Source organism: Prenolepis imparis, unplaced genomic scaffold (assembly GCF_030444845.1).
Source record: "Prenolepis imparis isolate NDT839.2.m4 unplaced genomic scaffold, iyPreImpa1.0 SCAF_2, whole genome shotgun sequence".
Lineage (NCBI taxonomy): Eukaryota > Metazoa > Arthropoda > Insecta > Hymenoptera > Formicidae > Prenolepis > Prenolepis imparis.
This window is the reverse complement of record NW_028141160.1, coordinates 22,194,025-22,218,363: the sequence shown is the minus strand read 5'-3', so window position 1 is coordinate 22,218,363 and position 24,339 is coordinate 22,194,025. Positions and strand designations below refer to the sequence as shown.

General features: G+C 41.3%; 1 protein-coding gene across 1 annotated transcript in view; it reads right to left on the bottom strand.

Annotated features, from left to right (window-relative positions):
• The window catches only part of Dan (protein distal antenna), a 94,225-nt gene that overhangs the window by 50,236 nt on the left and 19,650 nt on the right, over positions 1-24,339 (bottom strand). The window contains exon 2 of the mRNA XM_083031909.1: positions 24,293-24,332. The gene's annotated coding sequence lies outside the window, so the exon portion shown is untranslated. The remainder of the gene's footprint in view (positions 1-24,292; positions 24,333-24,339) is intronic.

Genomic DNA, 24,339 nt, shown 5'->3' with positions numbered 1-24,339 from the left:
AATAAATGAAGCTTTCTCTCTCTCTCTCTCTCTCTTCTCACGTGTACGCATACAACGATCGCACAAAGGCGGGGGAGAGAGAATACGTGTGGGCCCCGCGGGGTGTGCTCGCTCCATCGTCGTCGTCGTCATCGTCGTCTCTCTTTCTCTCTTCTTCTTCTCTCTCTCGCTCCGGATATGTCGCGCTCGAACGACAGCGAGCCGAGCCGAACCGTTATAATTCATTCGCGCGAGCCTAATATTCGACGGCATACTTTCGCGAATACGTATATATACTTAGACCGGACGCTCCCGATGACGTACAGATTTTATCCGGCATTGATAGGTATTTCATTTCGGGAGACTGACAAACTTTTCGAAAGTTATAAGTATACCGGTGTAGCTAATAAAGGAAGATGATTATGAAGTGATTAATGATAGAAAAAAAATGTAATATTATCAATTAAATATTATATTTTTAAAGATATAAATATATATTTATGTATATATTTATGTATATTACTTTTATGTTTTTCGCAAAGATATTTGGAAATTATCGTATTATTTTTGACACGCGTGTCGAAAATATCGTTATAGATATCGGCATTATACGGATGTGAAGAAGGCAAAGTATGAAATAGTGTCACGAATATTCAGTATCGACAGTTAAGAATCGATAGCGACCAAGCAAGTATCGCCGGCGCCCTTATTTCGAGTCTCTCACATCGGTTTTACGCGCGGATCGTATGTTTGATCGATGCACGCGGCGGGAACGAGGAGAGAAACGACGTGGCGCTCGTTTGCGCATTAATTTCTTGCGTATCTGGGAATATAGACGTAGCCGTTACCGGTTCCCGCACGTGCAACGCACGTGTATTATGTACACGCTTACATATATACATATATATATATATAACAATATAGTACATTAATGTATATATACATATATTTTATATAAAAAATATAAAATAATATATAAAATAATATAATATATAGAAAATAATATATAAAATAATATATATAAAAAATACATATATAAAATATATAAATATATTTTATATATATAATAATAGTTTGTGAGGAATTTTATCCGGAATTTTTGGGTGGCACGAATATATCGGTTGCTTATTAGTAAAGTAATAAAGCGATGCCGCCGATCGGATTATCGGGATAATTATCGAAAAGGAAAGGGAAGGAAGTGCGCGTGCGCGATCGACATTTTTCGGTAATCTTTCACGTTCCTACGCTATCGCCTACGGAATGGATCACCGAAATGGAATTCGTCCCGCGATATTTTACGTCGTCGCCGGTTAAAGTCATGCGTCAATTAATATCGACGAACTATAAGGCTCCTCCGATCCGAGAGAGGGTCCATCGATTTGAACTTTGCGCTTCATGTACGTACAAAGTAACACCGCTACAACAAGTCTTTCCGACTTCGAATTAAGAATTGATTCTCGCCCGCGAGGCGCGTTTATTAATCTTGCCCACAGAGACAAGAGACTAGCTCGAGTCGAGCGCGATTCTCGCTCTCGAGGGACGGTCGAAAGTGCGTCGTGAAATAATTTACGCAGATCGTAGCAGGAAACGCGAACTGTTATCGCTCGCTCGCGACGAGTTGCGAAACACATGCCGCGAGCAGATGCAACAAAAGAGGTCGTCGACTTTGTACGCGACGTCGGTGACAGAGAAACTCGAAAACTTGGCTGCCGCGATTGGACTAATTCGCGCCGATCGATAGTAATCGATTTGCGTGAAAAATATTGTAGCTCTTTCGAAAACGCGTTTCTATCGTTTTTCGTGAAATGCATTATCTTCGCTGCGTCAACCCGAGATCTTTCAACAGAGCTTCGGAAGATGCGAGTGAATAGAGAAAAATTCTTGTTTAAACTCAGATTTTTTCTAACTTCAGTTGTATTTCTTTTTATTTCCCTTTCGAAAGAATGACAAATGGGTATATACATAAAAAGTTTTTCTATCGTTCAATTCACGAAGTATATATATATATAATAGATTTTACTGACCATTGTCGCGTGTATATTGTTCTTTTATGTCTCGCGGCTTAAAATACAAGGTTAAGCCTAAATCTCGCGTCATTTCTTTTGTTGAAAAAATAAGAACAAAGAAAAATGTTCTTTTTTCTTTAACGAAGGAAAATCCTAAACAAATGGACGAAAAATAATCAGTCGAACTGGAGACTTTTTGTTCGTGACATTCGGACCGACAACGTGAGACAGACAAAAGAAATCGGACCGAAGCTAGCGAGTCACAGCGGGGGGGGGGGGAAGAGACCCTGCCGAGGGTCAACTAACGGCGGCGCGAAACGAAACGCGCGAGGGGGACGATGAAGCGCGGCGACCAGGGCCCTGCCTGCCAGCAGGAAGCTCGCGATGCGTGACTCACACCGAACGAACGAACGAACGACCGCGCGCGTGTATAAGTGAACGAGCGACGGTATACGAGACCGCGCCGCGGGTTCGTTCGCGAGCAACTCGCTCCCCCTCACCTCCTATCTACCGATTTCCCCCTTTGAATGCCCGCTGCCTGATCCGAGGGAGAGAAAGAGCCCCCTCGGTCGTCTCCTCTTCCCGTCTCCCCTTGTCTTCCCTTCCCTCCCTCGGTCCCCGCTCATGGGTTCCTGTCTAGCTCCTAGTACCCACGTCGCGGAGCCTTTGTCCTCTGCCATCACCTCGCGTTATTTCGCACTCTCTCGCGTGCACGCCTGTGTACGTGTGCATGTATGCGCGCGCCCGCGTGTGCATCGAAGCCTCTCTTGGCAAGTTCGGTCGACGCGGCGCGGCGGTGAATTGCGTGCGTGCTCTCGGACCGCGGATGCATGCGTGTTGGTGCGTGCTTGAGCGGCATATGCGTCCGCGCCGCGCCGCGGCCTGGCCCGTCCATCCGCCCGTCCGCTCGCTCGCTGCCTGCCTGCCTGCCTGCCTGCCTGACTGCCTGCCTGCTTGCCCGCCTGTCTGCACGCGTGCACGCGCACACGTTCGTTACGTGTATGTATATATGTACGTGTACGTGCGTGCGTTCAGGCAATCGCGGGCGCGAGGTAGCCGCCGCTCGCATCGCTAACTGCTTGCGAGCGAGGAATTAGCGAAGGAGCGAGAGACCACGAACGAGAGCCGCGTCACGTTCGTTCGATGGCGAGAAAAAAAAATGTATATGCGCGGGGGAATGGCGAAGGATATATATATAGGCGTCTTCTCTCTCTTTATATATTCGCTCATCTGACATCCTCGAAACTTTTACGCGGTCCTCATTATTTTATTTTGATTCTCTCATCCACGTCAATTATATCGATAGATAGTTGTAATAAAAATGATCATCCGGATTGTGTTTCGTAATTTTCCTTCTCTCGGATCTCTCGATCTCGTTAATCGAGTTCGTGCGGACCCGACGCGCGAAATAAATTGCGTTGAATTTAGCAGCGGCGCGATACGATCGCGTAATCTGCAATTTCGAGGGAATTATGCGCGTTCACGATTTTCGGTTCGGGAACTTTTACGCGGTCCAGGCAGCTGTTGTAAAGTAGCAGGAACGGTCAACTCTCGACTGGCGCGCTTTGACGAGGTACCTTTGATGATTTATTTCGCCGGCGACCTTTTCCTCTCTCGCATTTCGCCGTTTCGTCGATTCGTTACTCTCTCGGGGCTACAAAGAATTTCCCAGACTCATCGATGCGGGGGAATTAGCAGAAAATCTCTCGGCTTCGCGTTTCGACGACTAATTCGTCAAATGTTCTTTCCGCGACGTCGGTTTCTAACTAAATCTATGCGCGTTATTCGGCGAAAAAAGTATGTCTAATTAGATGCTCTCCGAATTGCGAAATTACGCAAGTGACATAGCCGAAGGCGGGTTAGCGAGTAGAACCAGCGTATTAATTGACATTAATTGAAAGAATCGATAGCTGACGGCTATCTTTCTATGTCGACGTGTTTTCTTCTTCAACGTGATCTTTGTTTGCTTTGCTACGGCACGCACGTATTTTCGAAGAAGCAACCCATTAATTCATTAGTTCACATTCTTGTCGGGGAAACAAAGACTTTTGTCAACTTGTCATCGTGAGAAAGAAAAATTCGGATGTATCGGAACAATCAAGTGCTAATTTATTGCTAATTTCGAATTTACTGCCGTTACCAATTAGCAAAAAAATTAATATTAAAAATGGGGTGCAGATTTGTGTAGCATTACTAGTATCACAAAAGAAAACTTGGATTATTTCCGAAAAACACTTTTAACAAATTGTATAAAAAAAAAAATAAATATGAAGAAGACGGATTGCTAATTAATGCATTGTTTAATAAGGATACTGCAAATAGATACCAAAAATATTAAATTTTTATAGGTGCATTTAACAGTAAAATAACAGTAAAAAGTACAAAGTTAATACAATCAGTTTGATATCAAATTGTTTTCCCGAAATATCAGAATTCATCGCTCGCGAAATAAGCTGCTCAAAAAAATAATCGAAAATACTCCAACGCGTCGATATTGTTACAAGAATAAACCGTGTTAATTAAAATAGCTAATTGATCTCTTGATTTTGGTATTGTTTAAAAAGTTTCCTAAATTAAATAACTTTTTTCGATAAAAGATTTCAATTCCCTCCAATAATGGTTTTTTTTTCATCTTTTCGCAATGATTATTTAGCATTTACTTTCATATTAATATTTTATATATTCTTCCCTTTATTTTATTATTATTGTATATGTATTGTAATCGACACTCATTTTACGTCCCACTTTTGAGCCGAGTGCTAATTAATTCCGTAATTGAATTCATAAATAAATATTTTCTCTCTGCTTGTTTTGCCAGATATAATAATTTTCGCGCGCGCATTCTTAGAAAGAGAGAGGGAGAGAGTTTGCGGATGAATAAAGTTCGAAAGAAATTGTATACGTATGTACAAACAAAAACAAAGTGCAGTTTCAAGATTGTATACGATTCTCTACTTTTTTCAGCGATGAAAAAAGTAGAGAACCTCCCGACTTGTCCCAAAGTTGCATTATCGTTGCGCGATAGCAAGCAACGTTCAGCACAAGTAACACGCTGATAGAACTAAAATTTGACGAGAGCGGTAAGCCGCTTAGTTCTGAGTGGCCAAACACAAAGCGCGTAGCTAATTCTTGGTCAACGGTGCATTAAGCGTACAATATTTATACGGAATTAAGGTTGCTCCTAATTATTATTCGCTTGCTATTATTGGCTCGCAAAGTCAAAAGAATCGCGCTAAAAGTGATCGTTGATCTTCCACCCCGTGATCGAGTAAAACCCTATATTATTTATATTCAAGAATATCTTTTCAAATATCGCCACAGAAATGACAATGCTTGATTACGGCTTAACTCGAAAAATTTGTTCCTGTTCAATTTTTATTTTTTTTTCCACGATTATCCTGAAAATCCTGAAGAATTTTGACGTTTTATTCACAATATATTGTCTCAAGCTCCTCTTTTGTATCTCAAATAATTTTTATCTAGATTTAAAGAGATTAAAAGATGTTTTAGTAAAACTATAAATTCAACTTCAAAATAGGATAAACCAAAATAGGATAATCCAAAAGTTTAGAAAATAGCACAATCTTGATTTGAGGGATTGAGCCTCAATATTATGAAAAAACGTTTTTAAAATTTAATATTTATATGGGGATTAAACTAATAATACTGGATTCTTTTGAAAGTTTTTTTTGTATCGAAATTCGAGAGAACGAAAAGTGTGTTTTTTCGTATTATTAGCGCTGCCTAGACTTGTATGCGAGATCGATGGAGGAATGTCGAAATTTTTGCGGCCAACCAACGCGTGGCACGACCGCGAAAGGCCTCGAAACGACGACGCGAGAAACTCGCGTCCTTTCGGCATGTGTGGGGATTTCGCGCGCGGCTCCGGTCCCGATATGTTAATGGATAAGGTTAAACCGTGACGCGCGACGAGATCTTTTTCGCTTGCGAAACGATGTATACGTTAAAACCGCGGCTTCGGTTCGCGCTCTCGCTGGCTCTCTCGCGTCATGCGTGTGACGTAATCGTGGTTAACAGCAGACACAGGATTACGCGGGGTTCTCGGCTTGCGCGATTTCTATTCATCGCACATTGACGCACCGCGTGACGAGATGGCCTTTTTTTCGAAGCGAGAGTGGCAATCATCGTACATACAGATGTAACTTTTGGTTTTGGTGATTTTGACAGCCTTACACTTACTATAAAAGCATAATAATCAATTAATTTTATTTTGTAGTTTTTATTTATTTTATTTTATTAGATATCATTGAATTTATTTTATTTTATAATTTTTATAATCTTTTTTTAATTTTCATTACTTATCTATCTTTGATTTATTTTCGATGTATACTCTTGATCGATATTTTTATATTGGCGCATTTAAAAGCACAATGATATTATTGAAATACTTGTTAAAATAGACACATATAATCGGTCAGTTTGCGCTCGTATTTCATTCGGACCATGTGAATCGCCGCGTATAATGTTTTATCGCGTTGGATTTATGCCATTCTCAGAATAAACGGTGCGATTCGATCGGTTGAGCGTGCAATGATTTCGCGAGCTCATTAAATTCTAAAGCGTAATTCTAAATCTTCATGACTTTGACATTGTACGATAGCTCGCGGAAAGATTCATATACTGTTTCCGGTCTAGATTACTAATTGAATTCCTATAGGACCGTGTGCCTTTGGCGCCTTGGCGTTTGCCTTCCCGCACGATTACAATGTTGGTTTTCGGAATTATAAAAGTGTGGCCAGGTATGGTTCGAAATTACAAAGGATTTTAGATGTTGAAAACTTATTCTTAAAATCGATTCTTGAACTGTCACCTGGAATCGACTCTTTATTGTTCCTTTTTAGGTTTTTCAAACGAAAATCATCAGCCAGGGGCCAGCAACGGACAATTGACAGCCTTAATAACAATAAACACTTCTTTTTCCGATTTATCTTTTGACACTTTTTTGTGATAATATGTTCCTATAAGAATGGAAATCGTATTCGACTTGGCTCATTGCAAAACTGTAGATGTAAAATTATCCAAGTTCACCAGGACGTTCATCTAACACTTCATTCTCTAAATATTCTGTCAATTTTTCAAGCCAAGGAAGCTTTAGAGGTAATTTAAAAAAAGTTTAGAAACTAATGAGTCTTTCATTAGGATAAAATGAATTAAAGAAATAAAATAGTTCTACCAATATATACTGATTTATATAATTATATAAAATTGATTGTTTAATAATTTATAGATATAAATAGATATAGATTTTAAAAGTTTGATTATTTCTTTCTTACTTCCGATTACTGCTAACCACAGGTTAAAAAAAAAAAAAAAAAAAAAAAAAAAAAAAACGGTAGAAGTATGCGATTTTATTGTGTTACTTCATCTACCTGAAACTAATCCCAATGGTGGAAAATTTCTGTTGCCTTTTTAGAATTTTTAGAGTTTTTGGAATACAAAAAGATCAAAAGAATAAGAGCTTCCTTATTAGGGAAGAGAAAAAACGTCGATTTTTTCCTGTGAAAAATTTTTTTTGTGTAAGCAACATGTTCGGCCATACAGATATAGAGGTATGCTTTTACAGTGCGCCTTCTTAACGAAAGAAATCATTTCCATTTGAGAAAGAATCCATTTATTCTGTCTCAGTCCAAGTTTCAGCTCACGAACCTCGTTCGATCGAGACGTGTGCTGATTAACGAAATTAAAGCCAAATCGGATCAAATCGGCGCGACACTCGCGGTGCAACTCGAATAGAGATGACTGCCTCGTCTATGCATGAATGGGATACAAAATATTCGTGTATATAGGTGTATACAGAATGCGCCTTGATAATCGTTTGTCGAGAAGTAAAGCAATCTTTTTTAGCAGAAAAATTTTACCAAGTGATATGTATATATGTATGTGTGTGTGTATAATTAGGAAAGATATTTACAAATATTATTTACAACGTTAAATTAATGTTTACTATTACGATATACTTATAAAATTATCAATTTAATATATCCAAGATATATATATATATATATATTTTTTTTTTTTAAATAATTAGTAGGACCCTATTTCTCTCTAAATTGATTTAGTATTAATTTTAAGACGCAACTTTGGAGTTACATATATATATAAATTAGAATATCTCGAGATGCAGGATACGTACAAGTGACTCGGCATGTGCTCTTTCACGTCAGGACTTCGCGAAGCGTGCGTCACGATGAGATTAATAATTTCGCGATATTTTTGTCAATGCCGCGCCACTCTGCTCCGAGAGAGAAAGAGAAAGGGAGAAAGAAAGATGCGGTCGATAATTTCGCGAAACACGAGACGAAGAGGTGCGCGATTTCGGAGCATCGCATGGCGAGGATGAAGCTGAAGAAACTTTAATTCCCGCGCACTCAATAACGCGTATCAAAACTCCTTGTCCCAAGTCTTTCGAGAAAGACGACTCGTCTCTGTCTCTCTCGCTTTTTTTCATTTTCTTCCTTCTTTTTTCCGCCCTCTACCGCCTTCCTCTTCTCTCGTTCTCACTATCGGCAGTTTTTATCACGCACCGAAGGCACGGTGCTCGCCTCCATTATACCCACATCCATTCTACCGTGGCTCGGCTGGAAAAATCTGGATTCCGTCTCTCTCTCGTCGACGGACGCAGAGCCGGACGAAACTTCCCCTTCCCCTCGTCACTTCGTCTCGCCCTCGTTGCTCCACCTCTTCCTGTTTCCTCGTCCTCTTCGTCTCCTCTTACACATATACAGACACACTTTATCTCTCTTTCTCTCTCTACATCTCGGGTTCTTCTGTCGAGTGTGACCCTTTCCGAACTCGTTCCGCGAATTCGGGCGCGCTGTTGGGCGTCGGCAGACAGAGACGGAGAGAGAAGGAGAGGAAGAAGGAGCGTGATCCCTTTTTCGATTTTCACTCTCTGGTAGAAACAGAACCGCGTGGTTCGGAATCAGTACGAGGCGACAGTAGAATTTATTGCGGTCGCGCGGAATTGCGGGCGCGCACGAGAGAGAAACGTTTTTCCGACCTGCGGATAACGTTCCTCGAATGTCGCATTTTGGAAAGTCTTCCGCGCGCAGAGTCTTCCGCCAAAGTCGAACGATATAATATGTGTGTGTCCCTGTATTGGCATCGATATTCAATCGGTGCATGTTTCGCGAGTAGTTCTTAGGAGATACAATTTCTCGCATTATACGTCGAGAAAATCTGGCAAACGAAGAATCCCAATACTGATTATTTTGGAAAAAGAAAAAAAAAAGAAAAGTATCTCACAAAGAGTTTCCCGTATACTCTCCCTTTCTCCTAATGGGAAATTGTATTAAATTTTGTTCGCTAGCAATTATAATTATATCTCGACGATATAGGAAAAAAAAAGAATCACTCCATTTTGCTAATAATTATTGGCGTCCATCGATTAATCAACCTCGCAATTAATCTCCCTCTCGAGATTTTCTCGCGCCCCTAATTCAGGCGACCAATGGGTTAGAGGGACACGTAAAATGCGCAGGGCTGAACTCCGAGCGTGAAACGTTATGGAGGAAGGAACAATGTCGGGGCGATGTGCGCGCATATATAGACTGATATATACGCGTTCATTGTCCCGCGCTGACCTAATGGCGCTTCTTCCCGGAGTCAACGTATTCCTAATGAGATAAACAATACCGTATTCGTGAATCTGTTACAGTTGCTAAGTATTGTCGTGTTAAAGACGTCCCGGTTCGCGCAACGGTTCGTACACATGACCCAGATCCATCTATCTTGGTCGGAACGTCATTGGCAGCCGCAGCTCTGTCTCTCTCTGTCTCCCCGTCTAATTGCATCTAATTAAAAGCCGTAAGCTAATTAACGGTCAATATTGAGATGTTGTGTTTTGAGTAAAAAAAGAAGAGAAAAAAAAAGTGACGTTATAATTTTATGCGTTTTCTCGCTCATTCTCGCGAGCGTCAGCAATAAGAAATTTCTCTGTATTTTGAAAGTTTCATCTATAGATATATGCATACGCAAAATAAAGCATAAAATACCCTCTCGTGTGTCTATCCAGGGAGAAGAAAATTCCAACTCTCTCGTCCCTTTCGAAATTTTGGGAATTACCGGACGCGAAATTTGCCCGTGTCGCGTGTAACGCCGACAATTGGAATGCCGCTAGTTCAGATACGGGTTTCGGCGAATCGATCAATCGATCCCTTCGCGTTCACGGCACGACGAGGAGAATACGATTCCTCGGATTGAGACGAACGGAGACGGCGAGAGAGAACGGACGAGATGGAGACAGAGAGAGATAGAGAGAACGTTCGCTGGGCGATCGTATGCGAATGTCTGCAGGCTGAAACGGGAAGAGAGAGAGAGAGAGAGGGAGACAGAGAGAGGGAGACGGAGAGAGGGACGGTGAAGAGGGAGAGAGAGGGAGAAGGGACCTCTCAAGCGCCGCGACATATCCGCTCGATTTACTTTCCCGGCTCCCTTCTGTCTTCCTGTCCTACCGGCTCCCGCTTTCTCGCTGGCACAAAGGCCAGCGAGAACAAAAAAAGACTCGCTCGTCCGTGCGAGTCTCGCGCGAATATGCACCGCGAGCGCAATTATACAGCGAGCACTCTTAGACCCCCGGAGGTGGTGTGTGGCACCGCTATTCCGTCGTCCTCGTCATCGTCGTTCGTCGAGAGTAGAAACGAGAGGGAACAAAAATCTAGTCGACATATGCGGCGGCAGCCTCTTCCTATTTTATCGCGCGCTTTCCTATTTTCCTTTCTTCCCCTCCACCCTTCGGTCTTTTGTCATTTCGTCGTGCGATAATGGCGCGCATTAACTGGCTCGACGATTATCGCCGATAACTTTAACATCGCGATCACACACATAAACAAAACGTATATAAACGATATAATACGTATCTCGTAGAAAATATCTTTTTGTCATATTTATTCAGCTCTTTTTTTTTTATGTACTTTGATATTTTTTTTCTTGAAAGAGAGAGAAAAATAGAAAAAACATTTATTTATCATATCGATCAAGTTCTTTTCTAAGAATGTTTGAACATTACGCATAGATAAGCGATGAAAGAATCGATACGTATGTATGAGCTTGATAATGATAGCGGTATTTAGACAAGATTGAAGTTGAAGTAAGAAAAAATAGACTTATAAAAGTATAATAATCGAAATAAATTTATCGTATTATGCTATGATGTTTTACCACAAGAAAAATTATTAAAATTATTTAAAATAGACAAGTAATTCTTAAATTCTCTCTGTCCTCATTTCGCAGAAGAGCGTTCAGAAAAATAGTCGTAATATGTTAAAGAAACAATGGCTACATCGATATAATGATACTTGCGCAAGATTATCAAATTTATCAAAATTTATCAAAGCAAATATAAATGTCTTTAAGTATTAGTAAAATGTTGTATACAGTAGAAATGTTCGATATATTCTTATTTACACAAGTTTGAAAGAGTGAGAGAGGGGGGGGAGGGAGGAGACAAATTCTTGGAAACTTGAAAACTTTCTGAAACGTATTTCTATGCAACGTATCTGAGAATAGGTTTTTTTCCAGATATAAAGGAGAGGCTTTTTGGCTGTTATTTTTGTGGTCGGTTATGTAATCCTTTAATGGTTTTTCATTTTTTTTTTTTTTTGTAAAAGGATATGAGAGACGTTTAAATGCATGATTAATGTAGCAATTGCTAATAACAAAAGCAGCTTATAAAATGGAGGGAACAACCGTAGAACATAAAAAAATGTAAGACAGTGAGGTTTAAGAGTTAAGTGAATCGACCAATCACAGTCGAGTAAGGCAACCCTAATTCTTGACATGGCAAAATCCCTGATCCACTAGTTGAATAGTTTTCTTATACTTGACTGTGATTGGTCAGTTTAAAAGTTATTTATATTACCTGTAGTAACAAAGAGTTAAAGAATATTTCTGAGAAAAAGAGATTTTCTTATTAGACATTAGACCATTGTGTGCGTTCCGACATTCGACTACGCTATATACTACAAACGTATTATAAAACAGACTAAGGCCCGTTTCTACCAACATTGGTTAACTTTAACCTCCGGTTAAACTATATCTTTGTCTCTTTTCAGATACGTTCTTAAAAAGAGACAAAGATATAGTTTAACCGAAGATTAAAGTTAATCGACGTTGGTGAAATTGGCCCTAAGTTGAATTCGTGCAACAGAAGAAAAAATTCTCGGATTTTGTACTTCTATTGAAAAAATGAAGACAAGATTAATTCGTAGGCGCAGTTTTACAATACGTCGTATGTCGCAGTCGGATGTCAGAATGCAGCCGATCCAATGAGAACAAACGAGATCTCTTCGAACAGCCCTAGGATGCCTCTCTGTACTAGCTCGCGATTAGACGTATAGACCGTTGCATAGTCTTATGTATATAATCACATAATCTTTCTTCTATACAAACTAAACTAGAAAAAAATATATATATATATATATAAATCCTTTAAGTTGAGCGCACTGTAAATAAATCGAAGATTTTACACTATTTAAAGGTATTTTATATATATTTTTTAAATTTTTATACTATTTTACGCTATTTAACGATATTTAACAATAAAAATAATAAAAATCCCTAAATAAGTATCGCTAAGTGAATACTAATTTCATAAGATGTTTCACAGTCTTTCACGTTCATTTCGTCAATGAACAAATATAACATCGGCAAATTCCAAATTATATCCCGATTTATAAATATTGACGTTAATTGCGAGAAATAGTCAAGTGCCAGGATACGTAAAGATGTGCGCATGCATCACAAATAATTCTGTAAACGATGAAGCAAAGCGGTTATCACGAAATGCAACCAAAAGACGATACAATAGCTTCACTCTCTAATTTTTTAATAATTTTACGAATAGATATGAGGGGGGACAATTTAAAATTATGAGATCTAATTAACAAATATAAGAACAATAAAATGCACACATTAAGACTATGCATTAAAAATGCATAGTATACAATGGATTATTTGACGTATTGCTCGAAGCAAATGTACAGTGAGTCATTCAATGAGAAAGAAAGAGAGAAAGAAACGGAATAAAATACAATATTTTTACATAAATCAAGTATATAAAACTTTTACATATATTTCGGGTGCAAAAATTTCGGAAAACTTCAAATTGTTTCTTGAAAAAAAAAACCACGAATAAATACAAATAAGATAGCTGAATATTGGTATATAATATTGGTATGTAATTATAAAATAACTGGACTAAAGTTGTATAAAATTAAACAACAATCGTAATGGCAAAATTAATTAATTTTATTATTTAAGTATATTAATTTATTTTGTTCAAAATATGTCCTTTCGATACTGCATTGGGCATGATATTAACTCAGCGAGTGGATTGATTCCTGGAAGCCTTTTTTTTTCAAGAATCGTCTGGCGTGCATCCTCGTCGTAAAATTATCAAAATATTATCGTCGAGTGTCTTTTTGTGGGAATTTTCAATTTTGGAAATAGATAAGCGCAGGGTCAAATATCAATCTAATATGACAAACGATTCAGTATCACGTATCTTTCGAGCGAGTGATTTCTCGATCTGTCAGCGCATGCGGACACAAATCAAGAACGGCTCTTCCATTTGTTCGAATTCTAGTGTAAAATGTTGCGTAAAATCGTGTCTTTAAACGATGTCGAATTCTCTCATTTACATTTTCACAGTCATATTAGCTTCATTATCAATAATTTGAACACTCTCGCATCGTGATTGATTTTCCTAAAATTTTTCTTAAATCAAACTACTCAAAACCTTGTGTACGCAATAGAGCAATCATTCTGATAAATCCCTTAATTTTAATATTTCATACGTTTGTATTGTGTTTTTCTCAAGTTTTATACAGAATTTGATATTCACTCGTTACTATATTATGTTTCCGCGACGATTAAATTATCGATCCTTTCGATTAATATATTTCATGATGCGTACGATAATATCAAATGAAATTTTTACAATTTTTGATAGAACTGTCTTGAATCTTTAAAACAGTGCTATTCGTTGATAGTTGGTACTCTCGCAAAAATTAAAAAAGATTTAGTCCACTCATTTTATAACCGCATCGTGTATAATAAATTTTATATTTAAACTTTGTTTACACACACAATTTTATATATATGAAATATATATTTGACGAATACATTATATAGATAATAAATAAATAAAAATAAATTTAAAAAGTAAATAAAACTAAATTATATATAGGCATAATATTATATATACAATTATATGCATAATATATATTTGATAAATACATGATATATAGGTAATATAATGAATGGATAAAATTAAGAAAAAAGATTTTTAATTTGAAAAAGTTGCGTAAAAAAACTCGTATATCTCATAATATGCTTCTGTTTCCCGAAATCGAAGAAATGCGAAACGTGTATCACTGTTTTCCGCTTTATCTGATTCTTAGTCTGTTTATATTGAATACGAGGTGTATGTGCATAAACGAATTCAGGGGATGGGCTTGCGAGAGCGAAACTCCAGAAGTGTGTCAGTGAATATACACGGTATATAAGAAGGAAATTTATCGTCCCCTTTTTTATGGGCTTAAATTCCCTCAAAACTCCCGGAAGGTTAAATCCGCGCGTGTTTATACCAGACAATCGTATTTATCTCGTATTTAACGAACTTTGTTACGCTACCCGCTAAACCTGTATATATTCGAGTCGAAGACGATAAAATTATCTAAATTCGGTTATCTTTAAGAATACTTTAAGGAGACAAATAAAGGCGATGTCAAGGAATAATCGAGACGTATACGCAGGATAGATTCATATATCGAAATAAATACAAAGCATTCGTAATGTGTATGAAACACTTGACGTATAATAATTTGAAAGCACCAAATGAAAGCCGCAAGATTATCTCTAAAGGATCTCATTATCGTTGACGACACGAGTCAAATATTTTTATAGCATACGTAATACTTTGAGAATGTGTGCTCGCGGTGTAATCGTTATGCATATATAAGGAATAGACATATTTTCCAGGATTTATTCCTGTCGATTGTCTCTTCTCATCAGTAACAGAGACAAATAAATATATTTGAGTCTTCTCCGAGTAACTCGTAAGAAGTCCAAGTAACACAATGTTAAGTTTATATCGAAAAATAGCTGAAGACAAACCGAGGGTCTTATTTCTATTTAACTTTATTTTCCAAAGTATTTAGCATTATTACTCCTCTCTCTCTCTCTCTCTCTCTCTCTTTCTTGCACACATACATACGCACATCTATCCCTTATATAGCATGTGTGTGTGTGTGTGTGTGTGTGTGTGTGTGTGTAGATAGGGTGGCAGAGAGCGGTAGCCATGGGTCGCGCGCGACGCGGCACGATGGCCAGAGAGCGAGCAGCAGCGAGGAAAGGGGGACGGGGGGGATGATGGGGGAAACGACAGAGGGGCGAACGTCGACGCGGATAGTCGCGGGCAAGAGAGACGACGAGGGACGGGGGAGGGGCGGAAGGGCAGCGGGTGGCGAGGGAGAGAAGGTATAACGCGACGCGGTGGCGCGCGAAGGAGAGCGGCAGCGGCGTCGGGGAGAGCGCGGGAAACCGGCGACCGGGGGGCGGGGGGAGGGGGAGAGAGACGCAGCGCCGGCGGGCGAGCGTGGTGCCCGAGGGGTTTACGCGGGAAGAGGGTGGGATGGAAAGGGACGCGAGGAACCGACGTTAGCGAGGGGGACGAAGAGGAGACGTATACCAGGCAGAGGACGGAGGTAATTTGAGCGTCACACGCCGAGCGAGTGGCAACGAACGAACGCCAGGCAACGTCTATGTGCTACATAAAGAGGGTCCCCCCCTCGTGTCCCCCCCTACCGCTTTCGCGCTCGCGCCCTCGTCCCCCTGCTCGCCGCGCTTCGCCTCGCCGCGCCACGTCCTCCCCCTTATGTATCCAACCCATCGCGAACCTACGATGCGACGCGACCCATGTACAACGCGTCCCAAAAGTCCCGCGTTGCTTGCCTGCTTGCCTGCCTTGCCTGTCTGCCTCGCCTGCCTCGCCTGCCTCGCCTGTCTGTTTGCCTGCCACCGGCTTGCCTGCTCGCCGCGCTTCGCTTAGAGAGAATCGCGCTTTCGTGGGATATATAGGAGGGTATACCGAGGAAAGACCACGGCGCGTGTTGCTGGGCGAAGCACTAGCTAGGAAATGGCTTTAACCCGGGTTATCGAGGGAGAGAACCATCGAGAGAGCGGCGGATGAGATGGGACGACGAGGGGGAAGGGGGGGTGCCGGAAGGCAAGGTAGAGATGAGGCGAGGCAGGGCTGCGAAATTTTTCAGGGGCCACACCGACAGGATGGTTTCCAACGGACGCGGTCGCACAGTTATGGCTACCCTAGAAGTGGTTTTTGGCGGCAAAAGAGACTCTTATAGAGATAGAAAGGGAGGGAGGGAGGGAGAGGGGGAGAGAGAGAGAGAGAGAGAGAGAGAGAAGGGGAAAGGACAAGAGAGTCGCCGACTGTCCGCACGATTCTCAATTTTTTTTCTTCTCTCGTGTAACCCGTCGAGTTTTCCTGAAGGATACATATTTCATAGATGGTGAGGGTAAGTTTTAAGCGCGCCACCACGCCGCGTTCCGGATATGCGTGCCTGTACGGATATTCTTGCGTCATCGTGACGAGAGCGTTTTTGCGTTTATTTTCTTTCATTTCGTCTAAATATATATATACGCGTTGACAAGGGGAGGGAGAAGAAAGTAAAACGTTAATGTCACTGTGTTAACGCGTTCGTGACGCTATTGTATTAGAGAATAATTATAATTAAAATCATTTTATAATGATCTATTTGATAACATTCATTTTGATAAGATGTATATGATTTATTTTAAAACATGCTCGTTTAATTAAGAAAGACGAAATTATTTTAAGCGTGTGGCTTCAGACCAATACGTATCGTCTATTATCTTGTGCGACAGAATATTTTACACTTCATCACATCATTTATTTCATAGAGAGTATCCTTAAACCTTAAAACCTCAAAACTTTTAACTTCCTGATTTCTTTATATTCTGACCCAATACTAAACGAAGAAGTAAAAACCAAATTATTTCATGGATATTTGGTTTGTGTAGTAAATCACACCTTTTTTTCCAAATTTTGCTAGCTGCTCGTCTGAATGGCCTTTATGTCTCTTCTCAATCCTTAAAGGTTTTCACACATTTAACACACGATTTTAACAAATTTTTCTGACCATTCGTTTTAAAAAAAGAAAAGAAATAACGCCGTCCTCATGATAGTCCGAGGAAATTATAGGTTGTTTATTGTTTTATTCATAAAGTAGTCCTACTGCTGGTTATTATTTTAATCTCATTGTTCCCAAATGTTTTTCAACAAAGAGATAAAAATAAAATTATGGACAATTAAGTGATTTTAATATAATTCTATAAAGCTCTGCAGACAAGAGCTCTGAGTATGTCTCCCTATTAACTTAAATTCACACCATTTCGTTTTACAAAAAAAAGAGAGCCGCTCATTCATCCTTCAATCTCGAGCATATCTTATTATAGATTGTTTACCGCGTGCATCTTTTACGTAACAATAACGCATTATACGTCAAAGTAACATACCGCATATCGATACTTTTTTGCATTGGTTTGAAAAAGTCTACCGTTTTAAGTCACTGCGATCTATTTTCGATAATATAAGAATAAAAGATGAAGAGCAATCTCTTTATATGCATATACGTAATAGTGCAAAGGTGTGTCGCGCACGAGAAATAAGTATCGTATTTTCGAGATAAATATTTTTTTATGTAGATTTCAGGGTCTCATTCTTGTTGCCATATGTATGTTATATATATTTATATAAATTGCAAAATGAAATTTTTTCATGCAGGGCTTTTTTCGTTTTTGATAAAATAGACTTTAAATATTAATTGAATGCGCGTACACTTGATTAAAGACGCTGATTGAGCGGATCTCAATAATGATCACTATTTACTTTTCACTCTGTATATACAATATATATTTTTTTCACAAATATTTCCGTGATATACTATACAAAAATATTTTCGAAATATTTATTTGGTGATAATCCTAGAGAAGTGTGATCTTTTTAAACGTTTGACGTCTCTTAATCGGCAAAGGGTTTTCATTCTCTATAAAAACATAGCTCCGTAAATGTTTAATATTTTCATAGTTACACAAAGTTACAATATCTCTTATATAGAGTATATAGTATAGAATTAAGTAATTTTTAGCTTTTTCTAAATTACATTCATTTTTACTCAAATCCGTTTTCACCTAGTTTTCACTAAACTATAATAAGATATACTCGAGATTGAAATATGAATGAGCGGCTACCTTTTTTGTAAAACGAAATGATGTGAATTTAAGTTCATCGGGACGCTCATAATCAGATGGCACGAGTCAACATATGCCCAAAAATGTGTCTAAGAATTTTTATTGATCTATTGATAGAATTTCGTTTGAGGCCTAATTCTACTTGACCTCCTGGTTCTATTCTATATATTCTATTCTATTCACTATTTATAACACTTCCATGATGAGCCTCCCCTGCAGGGCCATCAATAGTTTGCCAGCTATTCCAGCCAAGAAATGTGGAAAAGAAAAAATTGTGAACACAGAAAAAGAGAGAGAGAGAGGAGAGAGAGACAGGGAGGGGAGGGAGAGAGAAGAGAGAAAAGAAGAAAAAAACGGACGCGCGTATCGGGTAGCTCGCGAGATCATTAAAGCTGATAACGACCTCTCGATACGGTGACCTCTCGCGCTCGAGCGGTTCGGAATTCACGAGTTCGAACTTCCTGAACGTTAGTAAGTCTGCCCCTCTGCTGAGTTTCCTCGTATTTTCCGAACGACGGTGTGTATGTAGCTTTCCGACGCCAGTTCTGCGCTTCATCGCTTCTCTCGTATCGTCATCGTGTCGGATAATAGTATCGATACCGGAGATACTCGACGAAATGAAGAGAAGAGAGAGAGAGAGAAAGATGAAGAAAAAAGAGAGAAAGAGAGAGCCGCTGCCTATTAGGCCGCAATTTATCCCTACAGTCGCGTCATTAATCACACGCTAATTAGTGAGCTTCGCGCTACTTACGTTTATGGGCGCACATACGAGAGTTTAGTCGAGCCGCTGTTGTTGCGATGGGAGGGAGGAAGGGAGGGAAGGAGAGAAGAGGCTGGTGAAGAAGAGAGAAGAAAAGAGGTAAAGCAAAGGTGGGCAGTTCCCGATCGATATTAAATGTAAATATTTCGAAACTAAAGTAATATATGTATATGTATAAACTAATTCTTAAAAGCTCATTAATCGCTAAATAACGATTGTTCACTGTTTTCCGAGAAACGTTGAATCATATAGCGATTAAATGACTGGATAATGAATCCTGAATTGACACGATGCAAGTATACATTAGGCGCAATATTTTATATTTTCGAAAAGAGAAGGAATATGCCTGTCTATATGTCTATGTATGTCTGTGTAAGTACGTGTTGCATTATATCGTGACGTAATGATTTACCTGAAAATCGCGGATTATTCACGAGATCGTTATAATAATGACCATATTCGGATTATAATAATGACAAAAGACGGAGACAGGAATTTTCTCTCCGCCTTCTCTCTCTTCCGATTACTCCAGCTTCCACGAAGCGTAAAGGCTTATCGATATCGGCGCCGAAAATCCAGGTTTCGTTGCATATCGATCATAATGGTCGCGGAGATGACGATAATAATATGGGTTTGAAAAAATTCCTAGCCCGTCAAACCAGCCCGTTTTCCCGATATAGATAAAGTCAAGTATTAAGAAACGGAAAACGTAGAAGGCAAAGTACAAAAGTAGACGGGACGTGGACACGTATTTCGGCGAACAATAGCGATATATATCCATGATATGACGATAAACGATGATGTTCGAGAAGTCTTCCCGTTTTCCTAGATAACCTGTGTGCGCGATAAAGAATCAAGGAAGCCGCGCGATAAAGAATCGTCGACAGAGGCTCGACAGGATGGAGCAACGGAACATTAACGAAATTGTGTGGAAACGCATCCTCCTCTCCGCACCGGTTTCAGTCCATCACCATACGCTCTCTCGTCGTTTTACTATCTCTCCCTTTGCCTCGCCGTCTTCCCCCTTCCCCGCCCGCTTCCTCCCTCGGCCGTCCTTGCGTCCGCGCGTGTACCGCGTTCCTGAGGTATCGCGAGGTGGTACCGGTGTATCGCGGAAGGATTGATGAAATTGGCGCGCTGATTAAATTGTTGCCAGGCGGGAAACCCGGCGCGCATACATATGTAAGAAATTTCTGGTCCTTACAAGTTTCTTCGACGATTTACTTTCCTCTCCACCGATATCGTTTCTTCGTTCAAATCGGCCTCTTTCAGCGAGATTGTCGGGAATAATAATTCGATCGTCGATGTATTCATGAGAGGCGTCCGGAGAAATAATATTTTGGAAGAGATTGATTGCGATTAAGAATTAAAATAATTCATTATGCTTGTCTGTGTATATGTAGATGCTAAAATATATGATTAAAAAATATTTAGCTAATGATTAAAAAATATTAATAGCTAAATGCAAAGGGCCAATGTGAGCCGAGATGCGTAGGGTGGGAGTCGCCAAATATGTCTTATTCTTTTCGAATAATAAATTTTTCACTCGAAAAGAATATGTATTTGGCAAAACTCCCACCCTGCGCATCCTGGTTCACAATGACTCTCTGCGTTTAGCTATTTATATTTATTATTTGGAGCCCGATTTTGGATTCTCTTTTTCAAAAAATATTTATTATTTTGTTATTATATTATTTTACATTATTTCATCAACTATTTATTGAATACTAGAAGAATTAAAAGTATTTTACACTCGATTGTTCCCGATCGGGAAGAGTTTTAAAATTAAAGATTAAAAAGTACAAGCTTATTTATATCACATTTTTTCCTTTGGTCTCTTTGCAGCTTCGTTTATACATATTTTATTAAAGACGAAAGTCTCGTGTCTCATTTATCTGATCGTTGATAACAATAATAGGCAGCGAGCGAGTGAGAGCAGTTAAGAAAAAAGTCTCCATACGACGTGTCTCCCGGCTATATATACAATCATATACGACGGGTCCGCGTAAAGAGAATCAATCGTGCGGATAATCCGGCCATGAAAGTTCTGAAGAAGTTTCCACGATTTCAACGAGTCGCAGTTGAAAGCTCATGAATGAACGGGCGGTATACGGCGAGTTTCCACTACACTCGAAACAACATGTACACCGAGAACCTATTTCTTAGTGGAACGGGAAGACTCTCTCCCTCTCTCTCTCTCTCTCTCTTTTACTCCGCATTCTGAAACTTCCAAGTAGTAAAGTTGCGGCGGTAACGGCGCGAATGCGCGTAGCAAAACGCGGACGGCAGAAAATTAAAACGGTCACGCCGGTGTACACGCGTGCGCATGTACGCACACGTGCGTGCGTGCGTGCGTTCTTTTATTCGTTTTTCCTCCCCGTACATTTTTCACGCGAACTCGCGTGGGACGAGGTAGTAGAGAAAAAAAAAAAGAAAAAAGAGAAAAGACCCCGCGCTCTCCCCGAGATAAATTGATATCAACTTGGATGGAGGAGTTCACGGTATCTCGCGAATTTCTCACGAAAAGCGAAAACGTAGTACGTGTGCCTGACGAAGAAGAAGAAGAAGAAGAAGTTTGCGTGACGTCGACGACCATGACGACGGCGAAAACGAAGACTACGACGACGACGACGTCGACGACGACGATGTAGCAAGGACGAATCGCGAACGTCGGTGTTCGAGGCGCGGTACAAAGAGAGGAGAGGATAGGAGAAGGTTGATGGAAAGGTCGAGCGGAGCAGACGAGAAGCGGACGGGTACGGGGAAAGGGCGGGCGGGGGGAGAAAGGGGGGGACCCACCCGGGGGTCGAGGCGGAGGGTCGCGCGATTAATTCGCAGAACGGCGAAGGATATTCCCGCGGCTGGCCCCATATAAGCCCTCTCCTGTCCTCCCCACGTCCCCTGCCACCATTACCGTCGTTGCCGCCGTCGCCCCCGCCCCCCTCGTCTCGCCTCGCCTCGCTTCGCCGCCGCCGCCGCCGCGGCTCGTCGTTGCTCCCCTTCGCGTCGCTTCCCCCCTCGCGCGCCACCGTTTCTCTTCTCATCTCCACCGGTGTCCGCGGCATTAGGCGTCGATCTACCGAGATACGGAGAGATCGAGCCGGCGGAGGAGAGAGAGCGGTGGTGCGCCTCTGGCCTCGTCGATGCCAGGCACGTCTGCCTTTTGGGGCGCACCCGAGCACATATGTAGATCCTAGCGCGCGCACATACCTATCGCGGTATATAACGTGGAGCACATATATACCGCGAGTATATATATGTATATATATTATATATACTCGCGCGCGCGAGTGTACGTTTTCACGTCCGCGAACGCGCACATACGCGCGCCACGACGTGGGCTCGGACGACGTGGCGCGGTATATCTAACGTATCTCCCCCTCGTCCCGCCCTACACCCGGTCGCCGCCACCCTCTCGCTTCGCGAGAGGTATATAACGTAGGTGTATGTACCGGCAGGCAGCCGTGGCGCGGTATGCTATGTAACGCCGGGGCGCGGAGGAACCGTTGCCGCGCGGTTATATACGGACGGATCACACGACGGTCGGTCGGTCGCCGCGTACATAGCGTTGGTCCCATGTAAAGGGCGGTAGGACCGCGCGATTCCATCTCTCTCTCTCGCGTCGCCCGATATTCCCCATCCTCCTCCTCCTCCTCTCTCTCTCTCTCTCCTCTTACTCCCTCGACGCGCGGCCTCTATCTGTCTCCCTCCCCCTCTCGCCCTCCCCTTGCTCTCGCTCTCCCTCATCAGCGCGGCTCCCGCGAACCGGGGTCACTTATGTATATAGGGCCGACCCGACTCCACGGTTCTCTCTACCTACCTACCTACCTACCTACCTACCTACCTACCTACCTACCTACCTACTCGCCTCTCGCGAACTCGCCTGCAGACCAGATCCATAGTTAATTACCGGCCTAATCTCTATTCGCGATTGCCCGAAACCGCTCGTAAATCCCTATCGGTGTGTGCGTGCAAAGCGCCATCGCGAACGCGGCGATTCTCTCTCTCGCTCCGTTTCACCATTTCTCCACTTCCGTCTCTCTCTCTCTCTCTTTCCCTTTTGGCTCGTCGTGGACGTGTTTCGCACCGGCACACACGACACGAAAAGTGTATCCGTGTGTCTGTGTATATGTATATGTATATATATATATGTGTGTGTGTGTGCGGGTACCTCGGCGATTGTGGAGCACGATGGGGGAACGTATACCGCAGGATCGATCTTCGCGATCGATCGCCGCGATATATACCGTTAAGGGAGAGAGAAAGAAAGAGAGAGAGAGAGAGAAGGAGAGAGAGAGGGAATCGACGAGATCGCCGAGTTCCTGGCTCGAGACCCGCGTCGCTTCCGGTCACGAGGAGAGAACCGCGGCGTCCAGCGAGGAAGCGCCCCGCGGGCATCTCTATCTTTCCTCTTGGCCGTTTCCTCTCTGCCGAGCTACGCCGCGCAATACCGCGTTGGTTGGTCGGCGAAGCGGACGCGACGTTCGATTCTTTCGTGATGCGCTTCGCGATCGCGCGCCAGAACGGAGAGGAAATAACGATCGTGAGAGAGACCTCTTTCTCCCTCTTTCTCTCTTCCCGCTGAATTTCCAAGAGAGTTCGCGACTCTACCCATTGCAAAATAGTACGATGTGTGAATTATATATACGTATCATTCTTCCTCTCCTCTCCCCTCCGGCGAATAAAATCCTCTATAAAGAGTATCCCCCCAAAAAGATGTAAGAAGGAGATATTTTATTATACAAATCGATGATCTTAATTAAAATTAAGCGTTGGCGATTAAAGTAGGAGGCTTGATGAATCTTGCCTCAGCTGACATTTGAGATTTGTATAAGGTACCGGAAAAAGATCGCGTCAAAGTGAAGAAAAGCACGGCTTTTTAACGAATAAGTGGCTGCATCGCACCACAAGAACGAATCTCGGTAATAATATGTACAAAAGCTGCGGTTCGTTGAAAAAGAGATGAACAGCTGTTTGCATTTCGGCGCGATTTTCCGAAATCGAGCAGCTCGAATAATTAGAGACTCCTTATTAATACAGTATGTCGTTTAATAGCTTGACCTTTTTGTAGGTTAGCTGTAGTAAAAGAGAAAGTAGCCCTTCTCTCGAATGCATAGATAAGGTGTTATAAATATGTGCAAAACCTTTGCATTCCGTATTCATCAAAGATTGTTAAAGAAAATGTTATCTTTAGAAGAAAATATTTTTTTATCTTCTGAAGCAAACTTTCACTTACTTTGTGCAGCCTTTGCATCGTCGTTCGTCTTCTTCTTTTCCTGAAAA